We start from the raw sequence: 17699 nt of genomic DNA, 5'->3' as shown, positions 1-17699 counted from the left end.
CAATTTCTCAAAATATAGGGAGACGGAATATAGGAACATAAAAGTGAAGTATTAAAAGCGATGGGCATAAACTAGAGTAGTTTACCTATTTATGAAATGTTTTATGAAAATATGGAAAGAGTAGTAAGAAAATTGAAATAGTTACGTTAGTAAAAACCTTTGATAGGTGGAAGGGAGTTGGTGAAGGGCCTTGAACAAAGATGTGAGGAAAAGATTGTAAAAAGCTGTGTCTAGGAGCGTAGTTTCGCACGACTCGGGAATTTGATCACTTACGTAAGGGGATAGGTGTCGATTGGATAGCTTTCAGACGTGGGCGCGGAGAAAAATAAAAAAATAAAATGAAAGGAAATAATATAAACGAAAAATTCTAAGTATGCTAAGGGAAGAGAGAAGGTTGTAGGAAGAAATTTAAAAAAGGGTATATTGAGTGACAATGTGTAAGGTTGTTGCAGAAGGGAGAATGTAGGGTATACGAGGTAGGAGGAGGATGACATTGGGCATGGGCGGAATGGAATTAGAAAGTTTGTGCAGTTAAGAATGGTTTGATGTACTGTAGGGAGGTGGAGTATTTACTGTCGCGTTATATAAGGATTGCAAGTGAAGAGGTATTTAGTTGCTGGGTCCACCAAAACAGTACCCAGACCGCCGGACTACTCTTAATAAAAGCAATAAATGAATATGATACTAAGTGTTATTTCGGCGAGCTCAAGTAACATAGAGCATAGCCGTCTTATTACTGCCATATGTGCAAACCGAAGCCACTAGTGAGTTCTCTCTTGAAATTGTTACCATCATAATTCGAGAAAGAACAGACCCACGTTTAACCTTGGGAAGAATACATGACGAACAAATCTAATCCCACAACACGCCTCTGACCGCTACCTCCAGCCAATCCACTCACCAAAGCCACCAACAATCACCGACTTAGAAAAGAATCCACCCAACCAAGGCTCAACGTTGCATCTCCCCGGAAAAAGTGGTATGGAAAGCATGGCGACGAAATAAAAAGGTAACCGACCCAGTCACAGGAGCGAACGCAGAGCCCGGCGACGTCGACATGCCAATATGGGGATGGGATATCCATGCATGGAAGGATTTGAACGGCAGACGATCGCTCACGTATCTTCTCCCACTACAATTAATGGAATGCAAATAGGAGAGTACGGGGATGGGAAGAGGGAGGGGGCGGGGGAAGGAAACTTGGTAGGGATGAGTGAGTGAGTGGCGAGGGGGTGGGAATAGGATGGCAGGGGTGGAGGTTTATGCGAACGGTAACTTGGATGGGCACAGGTGGGAGGGTGATGCAGAACACGGGCGGAGAGGAGGGTGACGGGGCGGGGGGAGGGGGGTGGTGTTGGTGGAGATCGGGAGGGAGGCGGTGAGTGTGGGTGGGGGTAGGTCCGGATGAATGAGTGGGGGCATGGGGACGAGCGGAGGTAACGGGGGGGTTGGAGAGGAGGTGGGCGCTCACGTTTAGATTGGCTCGCGTGGGGGCGGCGGTGGCGGGTGCAAGGGGAAGTCGCGTTTGATGTTCGCGGAGCCTCATGTGAATGTATGAAGCATTTGTCGATTAATATGCGAACGCTTGGTCCTCATTTCGAGCTAGGCTCTCGCGTAATACGTCCGCGGCGAGTCACAAAGGGCTTTCCGGGCGAATCTCTCTCTCTCTCTCCATCCCTCCCTCTCCATCTCTCTATCGCAACCTCTCCCCCTCGACCTTTCTCCCTCCCTCGTTCCCCTCCGCCTCGCCTCTCAAACAACCTCGTTCTCCCGCCCCGCTGTCCTTCCTTCCATTCGCACTCTTTCACTCGATATCCCTCCCGCTCTCCTCTACCTGATTATAATCTACCGAATTTCCCCATTTTATTCGGTGCATCCCTCGAATTGTGTTATCACTGCCGAAACTTATTCCTTACGAGATTTAGGGTAAATTATAATCAAACGATCAACGGTCTCGATTTCATTTGTACTGACCAACGTCCAAATGAATGTCTCATTTATTTTCATATATAATATTTATTAACTGAAAAATACTTTGTTTAAATGTTAAACAGTTTTAATCGATGGAAATGTCGTAGATTTTGTTTGTGTTTCTGTGCATGAATATATATACATATATGCATTTATGCGTATGCAGCAAATATATGTACATATATACATATACATATATATATATATACACATATATATATATATATATACATATATATGTATATATACATATTTATATATGTGTCGCGGTAGTCCGGGGGTAGAGCGTTGGACTACTGACCGGAAGGTCCGGGTTCGATTACCAGGCAAGCCTCTCTGGGCAGCTGCAGCTCCACCCAAGTTATGTGATTATTCGGGTACCAGTTATTCCTGGGAAAGCCCATGAAACATGAAAACTCTGTGTGAAATTCACATATGAGTCCTAGGCTCATATGTGAATTACACACGCTGTCGTGCCTAGTTCTGGGTGAATATATATATATATATATATATATATATATATATATATATATATATATATATATAATTTATAATAATAATCAATAATTTAACAAGAATCTTTTATTAATTTAAAAACTATCTTCGCGTAATATAAATCAATATAATTTCAGTCACGAATTACTCTGATGAATATTTGGTATGATAAATTTATTCCGCTGTATCTCTGTACAATGGCAATAGGAAACATGTCCACATAACCTTTCCCATTATCAAGCATACCCAGCTGCGGAAAAACTTTCATACTGTGTGTGAGATCATACAATTCGAAACTTTCCGACGGAAAATCAATGCCATATCATCCCCATACAGAAAATGGGCAACCGTACCCCACCCATGACCCATGCAATTCGAATACAAAAGCGCGCGATCATAGACGAATCCTCTCCCTCCCGCCGAGCAACCCGCCATCCCAACAACTCCGCGCCCCTTCTCCGCGGCCCCGTCCTACCCACAGATCCTCCCCTCCTCACCCTGCACCCTCTCGCACTCCCCGGCCTCCCTCTCTGCCTGCCGGCCCTGTCGTCGCGCGGGTTGCCCTCGTAACTTGTCCGACCCTCATGTCCCGATACAACAACAACTTTCACCTCACTTCTGACCCCCCGCCCACACCATTTTCCCAAAACCCTACTCTCCACTCCTCTCTTTCTCTCACTTTCTCTCTCTTTTTCTCTATCCATCTCCCCCCCCTCCACCCCCCGGAGACCCCCGCCCTCGGATGAGGTTGTCGTCCGATACTTTTGATGTGAGCGCGACGGGGAACATGAACTGATTACACAGATATTAATTTTTTGACAGTTTTAATTGATTTACGGATAAGCAAAGAGCGATATTTTTCACGTCGATAGTGATAATTAGATGTTTCAGTTTTAACGAGGAGGCTTAAATTGTTGGTATTTTATTCTCTGAACAAGAAACGGCAAGGTATGTATTCATGATCAATAGCGGAAAGAGTCCCAAAAAAAAGCTCCTAGCTAGAGAGAGGAGATAAAGAGGTTGGCATCGAAATAATGGGGTAAACTCGACGCATAAGTTGTAGCGGGTAATGAGTTACGGCCATCTCAGGATTCAAGAGACAATACTTGTAAAGTATGGCCTAAAAATACTGCCGAATCCTTTGAAGGTGGCAAGACCTAGCGAAAGGCCTGCAGCCATTGAGATTGATATATCAAGAGTACCGTAAGATACAAAAACAAAATTTCAAGGAAGGGACCGAAGACCTGTATTCGAGTCAAAGAATACCACAGTAATCAGTGAGGTAACTCATTTATTGCAGTTATGGAATGAATTCTTCTAACAGCAGTGTTCATTTGACAGAAGGTGAAACCTATACAAAATTAATTGAAAAAACAACTCTTAACGCCTGTTTTCTTGTGAATCAATATATTTAAAGCTAGGCATAATGGTACCTTCACGAATCAAATATATTCCTAAGTTTAACGTACTTCCCCATTGATCGAAAAGAGTACTTGCGATTCTTGGTTACATTATACGATTGAAAATCGAGAACTGGAAAGCATAAAGTGGCGATGCGAAGATCGCTCGAACCGATAGTTTTACAGATATTCTCCATGGAAATCCATGTTTGACTGAAAATAGACGATTGGAAATATTCTTCGAATAAGGGACGGAGGTAATGTAAAAATTAATTTTCGATCCAGCGACTCGTACGATAGAAACTAAGACCAATTATAAAATACGTAATATGGGAATAAGAATGACATACCATAATTATAATTACACTGCTGGAGAGTGATGAAAATCAGTTCAAAATGTTTATGAATAAATTGCAGAAGCGTAAAAAAATGTTGAATAGAGAAGAAATGGTTCTAGAAGACTTCAGCTTTGGGACGAAAATAGCCGTAAAGTACTTTCAGAGAATATTAATTAGACAATGAAATGAAAAGAGTGAGACTGCTTGAATCATTGACTCGTGGTAGACTTTCAATGGCAAAAATTTGTTGGAAATCATTGTAGGAGAACAATAGCCTACACAAGTAGAAAGAAAAAAATCAAAATTTATTATACCGGCGTGTATTCTGGCTAAACAAAGATTATGAAATAGAGCTGTAGTCCGATAAGATGCTCAGGAGCAAAAGCCGAAAGTGATCGAAAATTGGTCCAGACGAAGGGTCGACCTAGTTTTAAAAACCAGAAGAGAACACCGAAGAATCAGGCGAAAAGTACCAACCACAGAGACTGGCTTTGCAAGATATGCTGACAAACTTGTTGAGGATTAGTATGAAAAGGCATCCATGGAACATAAATTGCAAGGCAACTTGCAAGGTGGGAGGAAGCCATGGGTCGATGGGAGGACGACGCACCGGGCAATAGAAAAACGAATGAAATATTAAAGCAAAAGCATAAAATTGCAGAAGAGAAATGAAAATTCCAAAATAAATATAATTGCCGGTGTAAAAAAGAACCAAGAAAGAATGGACGAACACTTAGAAGGGGAGAGATGAACGATTTACAATAACTGAGAAAAGTTCAAGCGTTTACACCCAAACAAGAGCTACGATACAATTCCTTCTATTTTGTCATAAATCTATTTTTACGCTAAGCATAATTAGAATAGCATTTAATTGAAAATTAAACATATTTCTCGAGGATATAATTAAAATATGAGGATCATGAAGGGATGAGAGGATTAAACAAACATGAACTAATTCGCAGCGACTCCCCAAAAAATACTCGGGAAATAGTGTTGTAGAAATGTTTTTGGGATTGTTGTAAAGAGTTTTAATAACCCTTGACGTGAAATAAAGTTCGGGGTCCGTTGAAAGCCTACCTAAACGTTTGACTACCTAGGGTAAAACTAAATTTTGACAGGCACAAAAATAGCTACACAAAAATTTTAATGTCAATTTCTTTCTTTCATCGTTCATATCATTAATCCCATCAAAATCAGAATTGATTGGAACCATTACTGTTAATCTGCTTCAGTGAAATTCATTATTCCTGGACAAAATAACAACCTCGCTACAAGAACTTTCGACAACGAGTACATTATTCTTCAATACAAAAATTGTTAATGCCATTACTAACTTTTCTCAGCCATCAAAATAGCTGTCACAGATTATTTGATCTCCTCTTATTTCTTTTGCGTTTAACCAAAACTCCATATTCCAACCCTGCAATAAATCAGAGCACGTGAAAAGAACACGATTTTTTTCTGGGCGCAGCGCGGGAGTAATGTCGTAAATGACCTGTCGAACAAATTTCTGCCGGCCAAACGAGCTGTCGTCCAGGAAATTAGCTGTCGAACATTGGAGCGAAAGCGAGCAAGCAGAGCCTATTCCATTGGGCAACCAATGGCAAATGGAACGCATTTACGATGCGCACTGGGTGCTTTAATGCGTTAAAATACAGTTTAAGAGAAAATAATTACATTACCTCGTCATATGTCATGAAATTCACTAAGCTTTGAACAATGAAACAATAGATTAGTAATTAAAGTTTTTAAAAAAAAGCATGAAAATCAAGCGTCTAGCCTCTGAAGTGAAATCGTATTGGCATGAATCATAAATGCAAAATAATGAGAAAGCCATACATATATGCATTATTTTTTAAATAAGTTTTTTATTGGTTATCTGCTGGTTAAGGTAGGTTTTGGATGGACACAAATTCTAAATAATTCTCTTGTCTCTCCTAACGAAACAGCATCCTACTCTACAACAGGCCTCTCTTCATTTCCGTACCTATCCTTCCTCCTTTCATCCCGTCCAACATCTCACTCCTATTCCTGCCTCTTCCTCGTTTGCCTAACATTAACCTCTCAACCACAGTCTTCAACATTCCACTTCGGAACAATATGTTTTTCATCCATTTTACCTGCCTCCTCATGATTTTTCCCAACAATCCCCTCTCTCCACCCATCGAACCACCCACCACAACCCATACATCTCCTCATCTGTTTTCCTTTCTGCCCGCTTAACCTTCTCCATCTTTCTCCACATCCACATTTAAAAAGTCTCCAATCTACGCCTATGACTCTCTTCAATGACCAATTTTTTCGCGCCGTCCATCGCTATACTCCAATTCAAAGTTTTATCGAGCCTTTTCTTAACATTCTTACTCAACGCCCTGTCATCGATTCTCTATCAATTATAATCCTGGTACCCCTACTGCTTTTACCATATAGGTAATCTGCTTCCACCTGCTCTAGTTTTTGCCCTCCTATTTTAACGTTCAAGTTAGCCTTTCTCTTTATGAAAAAACGCTCAACATTTTTTTATTTATATTTATTATCATCCCATATTGATCGTACTGAATTTCCAATTCACTCAGCAATGCTTTCAACCCCTTGGCTGACTGACCAACTAATGCTTAATCATAGGCAAACCTAACTAATTAGGCCCACTTTCATTCCTATTTCCAGTTCTTACCATGCCTCTTTAATCATTTCCTCCACATATACGTTGAACACCACCGGTGACAATGGACAAACCTGCCTTACACTTCTTCCTAACACTGCCCATCCGGATTCTCCGTTCCCCACTCACACCTTATCAGCCTCAGACATGTGCAGGTTGCGTATTAGCCTCCTTTCCCTCCAATCTATTCCTAGTTTCTTCAATATACTCATTAGTTTTCCCCAATTCACACTATCAAACGTTTTTTCGAAATCTACGAAACAGGCAAATACCTCTTGGTTGTATTCTATATTCCTCTCGATTAATAATCTCATCACTGCAATGGCATCACCCGTACCACTCCCCATCCTAAACCCAAACTGATCATCCCCTAAGTAATCATTTGCCCTACAATCCTTTTGTTCATGATCCTGAGAATAACTTTATCTGCATGAGGAATCAAACTTAATGTTCTGTAGTCCTCACATGATGTAGCTTTCACCTTTTTCGGAATAGGAACTAACACTGATCTCTCAAAGTTTTCCGGCCAGATTCCTTTTTCATAAATACTATGAATAATTCCATAAAGACTCTTCCTCCCACATTCCCATAAACCTTTTAGTAGTTCCGTAGGAATGCTGTCACCCTCATGGCCTTATTTGATTACATTTCCCTCAATATCCTTTCTATCTCACCGTCGTGTAAGGCTGGACCTAAACTATCTTCATTTATACCATATTCACTTTCTACGAGATATGTAGGTAGGCTTTCAACGGACCCCGAACTTTATTTCACGTCAAGGGTTATTAAAACTCTTTACAACAATCCCAAAAACATTTCTACAACACTGTATATTCGTATATTCGTACGTTCCGGTTAAACGGTTCGGCTGTATTGGTGACGGTATCATTTAGACGACCAAACGGTGAAACTGGCTACCCATGTTTGCCTCGGCGTTTAAGTGCAACAACTGTTTCTTTGAACTGTATTCGTATTGAATATATATGGAATTTGGAGGTGGATGCAATCAAAACCACTTTCATCGATGGTCATTCAATCCTAAGATTGGTTGACTGCAGCCCTCCACCCTACCCTATCTGAGGCTAATTGGCTAACTTCCTGGTATTTTTTGCAATTTACTTTCTTCTTTATTTGTCCATGTGTCTATCCTTTGACCTTCCTCTTGGGACTTTTCCCTCTATTTTTCCTTCTATTATATTCTTCACGAACCCATTGTGCCTCAAGGTCTGGCCAATCCATCTGGTTCTTCTTTTCTCTATGGCGTTCCATTAGGTACGTTCTTCGTCTATTCTTCTGCGTTATTCTTCATTTCTTATTTTATCCGTCCATTTGATCTTAAGATTCCTCCTCCAGCACAAGTTTTCGAAGGCTTCTAGTCTTCTCTGGTCTACTTTTCCGATGGTCCATACTTCTGATCCATAGAGTGCCACGCTCCATACGCATGTTTTCACGCATTGTTTCCCCGTGTGTATCCCTATCTCCTTTGAAAACATCAGTTGTCCTTTCATTACGAATACACTCTTAGCTTGAGCTATTCTTCGCTTGATGTCTATAGTACTTCTTCCGTCCCATGTGATGGTACTTCCGAGATAGGTGAAGGAATCCACTTGCTCTGATTTTCGTCCTTTCAGTGTGACTACAGTATTCCGCGCCTCGCTTCCACATGCTAGGATTTTAGTCTTCATCTTTTTTATGCTCATGTTGTAGCTTTGTAGAAGTAGATCTAATTCGTTTAGTGACCTTTGAAGATCGTCCTGGTTTTCTGCTATCATTGCAATATCGTCGACGAAGCGTAGTATGTTCATCTCTTTCCTATTGATCCTAATTCTGTTTAATCCGATGCCTTGTACTCCCCTTATTGCCTCCTCCAGGTACATGTTGAACAATGCAGGTGAGAGGTTGCATCCTTGTCTAACTCCTTTGTAAATATAAGCCTCTATGTGGCTTCGATCTCTCATTCCCATTTTGGCTACTTGCTTCTTGTCTCTACATTTCTCTGTCCTCGTCTTCTTTGGCATCGCGATCATCACACTCCTTTGAAAGTCTTCAGGAAGTCTTCCATCTTTGTAGCTATCTTTGATTATTTATTATCAAAAATACTATGGCCAATATATTAATATAAATTTCCATACTCACAACTAAAAATGCTCTATGCTGGATGAGTCAAATTTAAAACATTAAAAAAACTAAAACGAATACGCAAAAATCAAGCATTATAATTCATTATTCTCTGACAAGAACAATAACGATAAAAAAGGAGTCGGCGTTTCAGCAGAGGCGTTTAATAACATCTTTCACCAGAGAGTATTGTAGCATAAAGTGTTAAGCATGAATTCATTTTTTTGAGAAGTTTGGAATATATTGTACCTCGACCATGACGCTACACAGGTGACCTCTAAACAATATATAGTATTGCCATAATAAGGCAGGCCTAAACTGAAAGATTTCCATATTAAAACATAAGCGTTAATGTCTCAGACAAGAAAATGCTAAATTATACCGAAGCGATTTGTGCCGTTAGGTACCTTTATTAAACTGGTGAAAAATCGATCAAATGATTCAAAGAATGCATAAAAGGCTGTGGGATAAGAAATAAAAACGCCGCATGTAAACAACGGAGCGATAATTCAGTTGAACTAGGCCAACAAATTAATCAGAACTGCCCAAACAATATCTTGTAATGAAAACATAGATATAATCCACATCATCGTTTTAATTCTATCACAGGTTAACAAAACTAGTAAAAATATTTACCAGACTTTAGTCATAACTTTTCGAAGTGTCTTTTTGGTAGTGAATAATGATTTAAAAATTAAATCTAATTATCAAGAACGCAGTCGTATGCATTGCAACAAACTTACATTATGATTTGGGGAAAATTCTGTAAACCAGACTTTATTTGTTATAAAATTATGTAATCATTTAGAATAATGTAATATTTAACATTATCGTGCGATGCTTACTTATCACAACCGCTTACATAATCCACAATATAATATACGTGAAAGGTGAACGCGATGAATTTAAGAGATACATTTTGGACTTCACATCGCATGTACGACTCAGAATTAATTTACATTATTCATCGGATATATACAGCATGTTGTCTCAATAGCTGCAACACGAAGTAGGATGGCTCCTTAGCACAGTGATTGCGAGATAACTCACTCTGCCTTCGAAGCCATCACCATGAGCACGACTGATCGCCGAAATTGGTGCTGGATTAGCAGTGCAGCTGATGGATTAAAACTTCCGAAAGGACTTGGTTGTGTCAGTTATGCATCACTGGCACTAGAGCGCGAGTGTAGCCTTCCATCCCAAACCGATGATCAATCGATAAGCTTATTTCATTGCTTGGAATTAGTGTATAATCAATAAACATTAATTTAATACATCTAGTTGCATAAGAACTGGCCGTTGAAGACTAACACGCATGAGATCTTATTTATTTTTAAAGATTTCCAGGGACAAAATTGTTGCTTTCATAACTAGATTATTGAGAAATTAAACAGACCTAAAATGTTTCGGTCCAAGATTAAGCTTATTTAGGCTTGACTAGTTGGGAATATAGGGATACTAAATTAAGGATATCCACTATTTTCAATGGCATTAGGCATATCAAATTAAAACTTATTCATCATAACAGACACAGTAGCATGTTTATAACGTTACCGATAAACGACATCACTCATATGGCTGCAGAAAATTTGAAACTCGATCATATCGATGGTGTATTGTAAAACTTATCTGATCGTTGCTAGGAAGGCTTTATGAGTTTGGGCATTAAAGTATGTTCCTTAATGGGAAAAATCAAAAACCAAACTAGGTATTATATGCACGAATAGGTGCATAGAAGCCCGCTTTTCTCGTTTTCTTTTCCTGCACCTTGGCCCATCGTATTAAAACAACATTCCTCGGAACTTTATACATCCGGTCGTCGAAATACGAGCAGAGCTAGAAAATTGAAATTGGCACGTCGGTGAACTTAAAGAAAAATATAAAAATGTGCAATTATTCATTCATTGTTTATTTTCACTCCTGGCAAGTCAATTTAGCTCAATAAGAAAATATTAAATCCAGTTAGGATTCTACCCTTTGTTTTTACGAATGACTTGCGCTACAGTCTTAGGACATGAACTAAATTGCTACCGACGAATTAAATAGTTGTATTTTCCTCATTTTATTAATCAACCTCCTTTTCCTCGTCTAAAAATTGAGTAAATGTTTAAGTACGTTTTGGTAAAGATTTTTTCTTACCCTTTGGTTTATTTTACTATGGCCGTGACATTATTTTCTGTATTCTGCCTCTGGTTATCTGTGTACGAAGAATTTTGTGCATAAGAAAATTTGTTTAATGTATAGATTACATGGTTAATGAATTAAATATCGCTCTTAGAGAGAAACAAATTAGCATTTTTCTACGGATTTAAATCTGTGGAAAAGTGCAAATTTTGTTTCTCTCATAATCACGAACTTCCACGACATTTAGCCTGAATCTGTTGAATATAATCGTTCTTGGACTTCATATATTTAAAAGGCATCGTTTTAAAGATCAAAAAAAGAATGTTTCTGCATTTTTTTCTTTATTTTTCTCCGTCATTTTTACCAGGTAAATATTAATTACTCATTACTCATTGAAGAAGTGAAAAGAAAAACTTATTCCCTTGGCTTATTTAATTTTAAAAGCATATATTCGATGTTTTTTGGCCACTAATTATCGATAGATCGCTTCCATTTCCCTTGAGAGAAGAGCCAAAGAATGGAAAACATATGCATATGAATCAAGGTCAACATGACAAAGATATAATGGAAAATATTGAGACTAATAGCCTCATAACTATAAAATGATTTTTCACGACAACGCGGGAATTGACATTTTCCTCAAAAACGAAAATATAGAAAACCCGTCAGAGAACTATACTTTTTTAAATGCGATGCTCTTTTATGATTCAAAAAATATTGTTTTACTTGCATATTAAACATCATCCATCATCCACGTTAGACATATTCTATTCCAGGAAGAATAATGGAAAAACCTGCGTGAAATGCGCCAATATTAAAGATTTAAATGGATAAAATTCTAATTGGAAATGCTTTGTTGAAGTGCGTAGAATAATTGAGTTTACACCATACAAGGGCAGAAACACCCGAAATATGATTCACAGTATGAAAAAAAAGCTGGTCTCTTTGTTCCCGATGATAACCCACTTGGAAGCTAATCCGAGGATCGTGGGTGAGAATCCGTTTTTGTGTTGTCATGAAATGGATTTTCCGTCGTTGAGTTAACGGTTCAATATGACCGCAGCCACTGCAGGACCTTAAAACCCCATTACAAACATCTATCGATATGAAAAATTCTCGGAAAATATCGTTTCACCAGCACTTTAAGTTTGCTTTTTTTCACATGGAAACGTCCAAAACAGGTAGCTGATTCAGTAGCCTGTTCTCCACGGAGATGCATATTAGCTGGGCTTTTCACTAGAGATATGGGGAGCTGGGCGGGGTGCAGTCGTGGGAGGAGGAGGAGGGAGGGGAAGGATTTCACGGGTGATAGAGATGGATTTGAGCGGTCAAATCGCATAGAAGGCGGGAGCCTCCCCACTCGTTCCACCAGGACATTCGAGGGCATTTGACTGAGTAGCCGGACGTCAGAGGTCATCTCCGGCAAAACGCCGGAAGGTTATATCCTGGCGTGCGGTCCTCTTTTATAAATATATATTTTCACCCTCTTTCATTTTTTTTCGTGAAATTCAATGGGAAAAGATTGGCCCAAATCCATGGGCACTGGAATCCATCCACCCATTCTTAACCCTCATCCTACCACCCCAAACTGCCCTTTCCACTCCACCCCATGCCTCAGAAAAACCAGATGTAGATACATTCTCTCCCTTTTCCCCCTGGACAACCCTCGCCAGCTCCCTCACCCCCTCCCCTTTTTCCTACGGCCTTCCGATTCTCAATCACCATCATGCCCACTCCCCCTTTCCCATTTTATCCTCCGCATCCCCCCTCACTGCCTTCTAACCATACTCCTTCTACCCCCGTCTAGATTTTTCGGTGCCACGCCCTTCTACCTCCTCTTTCCGGAATCCTCCCTCGCCCAAGCGTCACTTTGCATTTTGCTTTCTTTTATCTTTCGCTCCTGCGATGGCTGATTCGAGGTCGGTGTGAGGCTGCAACGCCATTGCTGCGTATGCAAACCTCGAAGTGTATGAGATTTCAGCTTTTTCTCACCTGCTAACATATCCCAAAATCTTTAGATCGGCGTATCTATTTGCCATATAAAGGAAGCACTATTGTAGCGTATCAATGGAACGCGTTATTAACTTTATTAAATAAATATTTGCCCATCAAAGTCGACGTTTCTTGAATCTTTGTGCCAACTATTGATAAATGAATGATGAATAAGTAGGTACGGGTGCTGAGAAGGAAATGCGAGGAATATTGAAAAGTCGAAATCTTTAGAGTTTGCTTTACCGAATACAAATTGAAGTAAGCGAAAGCACCCAGGCACGAATCAATGTTTCACAGTTTCGCAGGAATTGTAATTAAAAAGAATGAAATAGGATTTCAGGGTATTTTATTTTCAGATATTCTATCTCATTTTGACTCAATCCCTGCCCCATTTAGTAAAAAAGCAAAGTTAGGAATCGCTGAACTATTAATGTCATCTTCAGTATCCTTTTTTTCTGGATTCCACGGATCCTGCAGACGTCCTTTATTGTGACATAGATAAACTACGCCATACACATACATAAGAAACTTTGATGATACAATGGCGTTATCATCGTTACATTTTCAGTATAATTTAAAAAATAGTTACCAACAGGAAAGGTAAATGTTGTCTATCACTTAGGGGATATCATTAAACTAAAAATATATTGCACAAAAAAATTCAGCAAATCTTTTAGATTTAACTGGTCTAAGAACAAATTTCGAGCATAATGGATCATCTTATAAATAGAACCCGCAAAGAGTTGGATGAATGACATGCCTCGTAACTACTAAGCCATTGGCAAGGAAGAGATGGAAAAAACGGAAGGATTCTAAAAAATAATTGCCTAACTCAGATGCGAATAAATACAATGGTAATGATTGCAATGCAACCTCCACTTCCTCAGCTTTTCCTTCTCATATTTATATTTTTTTTAATTTCCATAAAGTCAAAATATCTCCATAGTATGATTAACCTATGTACATAACATTGCATTCCCAAATTCTGAAACATGTATAGTTTTAATCACATATTAAGCTGAAAACCATTATTATACGTTAATAACCAACGCCGCTATAAAATACTTTATCGTATCTTACTATTTCTATGAAAAATACTTCGGATTTGAAGGAATCAATAAAGGCTCAAAATTCAGATACTTAGTTCAGCCGGCCACAACGTAACACGGTTCAAACTTAAATGTTTTCCATTCAGATAAAAGTAGAGTTAGTTCAAAGTCACACAAGACAGAAAAATTACTAAGCTATGGAATTGTTCATCTATTAACTCCTAATTTCGAACTTCATAGAGAGAACATGCAAGGCTTCTGGATGGCCCATTAAAAATCTTATTCCCACCGCCCTACCCTACCGCCCACCCTAAGCCCTACCGCCCAAGTCAAATATGTTTTAATACAATCAGATATTTATTGTTTTTTGTATGAGAGCACAGCTCCAGCTTTGCCCTAACCATTTGCAAATGTAAGCATAGATCAACATTCGGGAAAGGGATAAGATAATTCATATTATTGCTACAAGTTCTCCAACTTTGCGCGACATGCATATTTCCTAAATGTAACGATCAATGCCTAGAAAATCTCAGCGTTTATATGACTGCTAACAACTTACACATACAAACGCCCAGAACTTGTCGCTTTCATGGAATAAGGGCTGCGGTATTAAATACTTTCAAGCGTAGAAGGGATGGATTTTATGATATTAAAATGTAGAGGACACTTCATCTTCCCTTCCAACGAAAGTTTTCTATTTGAATTAGGAATTTTCACCGAGAAACCTTTTCCATAAAATATCTTCGCAGGTCATATATAAAAGGAATCCTCGGGGGCAGCGGATCGACATCCCTCTCCCCCCCCCCCCAGGGCTTGTAAAACCCTCGGCCTCTCTCCCTCCAGACACAGATGTGAGAGGGTGCTCTTACCCCATCCGTACCCTCCCGAGTCGCCCTTCCCTATGGCAGCGACCCTCCAGCACACTCTCCTCCGGACTCTGGAAAAAAAGAGGCCACTCGGGGATTCCATGGGCGAAAAATATCGACTGCGAACTTTTTATCGGACGCCTTGAGGGTTGTGCAAGCGGGAGGGGTTGAGACCAAGGAGTGAGAAAGAGAGGTGTTTTGGAATGGTTCGTGGGTTTTCGGTCGGGGTGGGTGGAGGGTTTTGTGGGAGAGGGGGTGCGGGGAAGTCCAGGAAGTGACGGGGACGAGTGGGAGAGAGTGGTGAGGAGTGCTTTAGATGGCGATATTGAGGGCGATTTGGGACGCCGAGGAGGGGGGGGATGAACGGGGGGCGGACGCAGGGTGAGGGGTCGGGGCCTGCTGGACCGAGGGTGGAACGGGCTCGGGCGGGTGAGCGAGAGGGCAGGATGGGAAGGAGGAAGAGACACCCGGGGGAGGAGGGAGATTTAGGAGCCCCGGGGTCACGGGGGTCAACGAGAGCGCTTTGCGCGGGATTCACGCCTTTATGACTGCCCCTCGGAACGAAATCCTGAAGGAGCAAGGAATAACTGCGCGAGCTAGGGGAGGATTGGTGATGCAAGGAGGAAGGGTGCCGAAGCGAAAAAAAACACCGGGCGGAAGTGAAGGTGCAAGAGTAGATAGTCAAACGTGACGACCGGATGATTCGAGCGTTCCAGGGGCTGATTTGCTGTACACCTTATGAATGTACTTGAGTCAGATGATACACAGAAGTACACGACTACGCAGTCATTCAAAGAAGGAATAAAAGTCCAAGGAGTTCATGCAAAAATATTAACAGGTAAATGTTATATACCAACCTGGAATCACTTTGAAAACATTTTGAAATTTAGAGCATTTTTTACACTTTTATTACGATTGCAGAAATTTACGAAATCATTATCTAACGCTTCATCAAAATCTGGATTTGAAAAATTAATAGTGAAGGAAGACTATTCAATTAAGATTGGTTATAGTCTACGCTTCACTTCATTCGGAATCGAAAAAAATTAAGATAACTAATTAAGATTAGGGGAAAACAACGAGAAACTTCAGATTAGGAGAGGTCATGCATTAGAATCACTTTGGTGCACACGAAATTCAAGTATTGGAGATGCAATTTTTAAATGACATTTCGTCCTTTTGGCATGGAGATATTAATACTGAAGATGTTTTTTCTGAATATATGTAATTTTCGTCGTACTTTGGTGATCCTTGATATTTTTTTCTTTTTCATCGTTATCTTTATACACACAGATATAAAATCGATTGGAATTCACTGCTCCAAAATTAGGGGTTCAATTACGAAAATAAACAAACTTCAGATTCAGATGAAGTTTTATTGGCTTTCAAAAATGTTTAAACAATTTGTATGAAAAGATTCTTTCAAAACAAGGAAAAAGGTGTACTTATGTTTCTTTTATTGCCTCTTCCAGATATACGTTGAATATTGCTGGCGAGAGTTTGCAACATTGTCTAACTCCTTCGTTTATTTTGGCATCTATTTTTCTTCCATTTTTCGTTTGCATTGCTGTAACCTGATTCTTGTAGAGGTTATGGATAATTCCTCTGTCGTTGTAGTCCAATCCAAGTGCTTCTAGTATCTTGATCATCTTGGTCCATTCGGCGTTGTCGAAGGCCTTCTCCAAGTCCACGTATTTACGTGTCTCTTTTTTTTCGGCCATAACTCTCAAGCTGAGAATTTCCTCTCTTGCTCCTCGGTATTCCTGAATCTGAATTGGTTTTCTGAGAGATTTCCTTCTACTCTTCCTTCTATTCTTCGGCTAATTATCCGAGTAAGGATTTTTGATGCTTGAGTCACCAGGCTCGATGTTCTGTGTTCTTCGCATTTATCTGTATTCGGTTTCTTGCATTCATTCTTATATCTGTTTCTATATAAATGAGTATACACACACACACACACACACACACACACACACACACACACATATATATATATATATATATATATATATATATATATATATATATATATATATATATATATATATATATATATAACCTTTTTTTTTGATATACCAAATATTTATGACAAAAATCGAAAATCTCCATCTAAAAAAACCACAGAGAAAAGCCAAGTGATATTAATCACTTTATTAGACAAAAGGGCCGATATCGAATTTTAGATATCACTCCAACCCTCCCCTCCCGCATCTGAGGAGAAAATAACAATAGCAGAGCACTTTCTACTTGTCTGCAACTGTGAACTCTTGAAGCTGATAAAAAAATCACCATTTTTTAAATCATCCGCCCTAAGTTCGTATTATACCGTGGTGGTAGATCCAAATTAAACATTTATTTTAACGTTAATCGTGTTTTTATCTATAAATTAAATAGGTTCCGTGTGCACAAAACCCACAAATAGACAAGCTGACGATTGATAGCAGAATTTCTTAAAGGAGTTTATTTTGTGATGGCGCCATAGCAAACAAACGAATTATCTTTTGCGTGTCGAGAGCGGAACGGGGTTTTATGAGATGCTGCAGCTCAAATCTTGAATCACATTAGGACAACGCCAGACCACACAGCAAGCAAGGAACATCGTTTGGACTACAATCCAAATCATTTATATAGTTTCTAATTTTGTTTCCAGTTTTAACCTGTTCGAATCTTTGGAATTAATATAA

Source organism: Hetaerina americana, unplaced genomic scaffold (assembly GCF_022747635.1).
Source record: "Hetaerina americana unplaced genomic scaffold, ioHetAmer1.1.p SCAF_10, whole genome shotgun sequence".
NCBI classification, from domain to species: Eukaryota; Metazoa; Arthropoda; class Insecta; order Odonata; family Calopterygidae; genus Hetaerina; species Hetaerina americana.
The sequence above is the reverse complement of the archived record's forward strand: the minus strand, read 5'-3'. Positions refer to the sequence as shown.